General features: G+C 46.3%; 2 pseudogenes; both read right to left on the reverse strand.

Annotated features, from left to right (window-relative positions):
• The window catches only part of LOC114629856, an 11,474-nt pseudogene extending 10,020 nt beyond the window's left edge, over positions 1–1,454 (reverse strand).
• Positions 1,455–2,016: 562 nt separating this feature from the next.
• Positions 2,017–2,169, reverse strand: part of LOC114629857 — a 10,815-nt pseudogene continuing 10,662 nt past the window's right edge.

Below are 2,169 nucleotides of genomic sequence, written 5' to 3' on the forward strand. Positions count from 1 at the left end.
ACACACACACACACACACACACACACACACACACACACACACACACACAGTTTGTGAACCATGATGTTTCTGAATATCTTCTAGTGGATACCTCCTTTCGGGCAACTGCCAAAAGTTGGTACATGAGGGATTTTAACTGACCAGAGATGGGACCTGGATCCCTGTTAGGATTTAGCCTCCAGCTCACCTTGTATGTTCCCTATGCAGAGGAGGTGCCCTGTGCTCTTATATCAGAGAGCATCCTGCCCAGACTCCACCCAACTTTAGCATTGTATGACTCCCTCAGAACGAGGTCTGGGGGATTGAAGAGCTCAGGATCAGAGGGTACTGCTCTAGGCTTTATGACAAGAACAAATTCAAATAGACCAGGAGTTATAGTTGATGCCAGGTGGCTGAAACAGTTAGTAACTGGCCTGCTATATCTGAGATTAAGTTTTCACTAGGGACTCTGGTGGCAGATAGTGCACTTAGGCAGTGCATGACATCATGATTTCAGGAGAGCGGCTCCTGTCTATTCCACCAACACCCAGAAATCACTGAACCTTAGATGAATGTTTTACAAGGATCCCTGATACCTACAAGTTTACAGATGAAGCTATGAGAGTATCCTGTCAGGGTCTGATGCTGTGCTGGTCATCAATGATTTTTCAAGCAGAGCCTGGGGGTATGAGCTGGACCTGATATGTTTTGTACTCAACCACTCAACATACCACATATACTGCTATGTAACAGGCCCTCCTGGATACCCTCAGTCTACTACTGTTTCACTACACTGTCAGGAGGCTGTGTCTGTGCCTTAGGAGGTCTGGAATCTAAAGATCTGTATCTAGCCTTCTGTAGCAGACTCATCTCCCTCATGACTTCATCTAAAAGTGTGGCTGTGGATTTGAATCCAGCATTCTGTGCTGGCAATGCCAGGCTTTGCTGTGTTACTGGACATACCTGTGTGACATGGCCTTCAGTAACCACCCATGGTCACACATCGCAGATTCTATTCTGGACCCTGCTCTAGTCAGAGAGGGAGGCAGACTGTGGATAGTCACTGCCCTGTCACCCAGTGTTGATAGGGGCTCAGCCTGCATCAAGTTGAGTAGGGGCTTCTGGGATAGGCGATTTCTATGTCTGTCTGAGAAATGCAGGTAGAGATTCTCTTACCTTGGAACTGGGAATGAAAGCTTTTGATTATTGTCTCTGTGCACCATTCTGTACAGTAACTCATCAATGTGGGATAGTGGAGGGAAGATATTGGGCCACAGACCTGGGTGGGGATCTTCACGCAGTTGGCTCATCCTGAAAAATGTGTAGCCTTTTGTTGTCTCTGTCATGACAAAAAGATTAATACTAGCTGTACAGCAATGGGACTCTGTGAGGATGACACATCATAGTGACCTTACCACATGCCCGGTCTCTTCTCTAAACTGCACTGAGGTAGAAGCAATACTGACCCTTCCCATGCTCCATCATTGTAGGACAGAAACAAATGTCAGGGCGGAAAGGCAGGAGTAACAACCAGGAAGCAGCTCACAAGGACAGAAGGAAGAGCTCCAGATAGAAAAAGAGTTTCTCTGTAGGAAAAAAAGTTTATTACCAGGAGGCATAGGGGAAACAATGGCTGGGCAGATTAGACATTTTCTAGAAAATCATGGTATGAGAAGGCAAAGATGGCCTGAGGCACCTGCTTTTTGACCTCTTCTGGTAAGGTTTACCTGGGGTCAGAGGCTTGCTGAGCAGCAACTGAAGGCCAGGAGCAGTCAGTCCTCCTGTGCTTGACTGGATTGTTCTCTTTGGGACTCAGAAAGCAACCACAGCCCATTCCTTTCTTTGTAATTTGATATAAGTCAAAGTCTTTATGGTCAACACCTGGCTGCTGTTTGTCTCCAGTATCTCTGTATCTGAATGAATGCTTGTGCCCCCAAGGGATTCTAGGTGGACAATGCCCATTACAATCTTTGTTCTACATGGGTCACTGGGTCTCTGGTCAGCAAGACTTGGCTCCTGCTTGTCTCCAATTCCCCTTTACTCACATGGAAGTTTTTGCATGTGGAGCTTGTCAAAGCACTTCCCTCTCTTCTCTTGGTTTAAACGTTGATCAAGGGCTCTCTGGGCTTTAATCCCTGACTGTGGTTTGTCTCCAATTCCTTTATATATGAAGGGATAGTTATGCATCTT

The sequence above is a fragment of the Grammomys surdaster genome, unplaced genomic scaffold (assembly GCF_004785775.1).
Source record: "Grammomys surdaster isolate TR1022 unplaced genomic scaffold, NIH_TR_1.0 318, whole genome shotgun sequence".
Classification (NCBI taxonomy): domain Eukaryota; kingdom Metazoa; phylum Chordata; class Mammalia; order Rodentia; family Muridae; genus Grammomys; species Grammomys surdaster.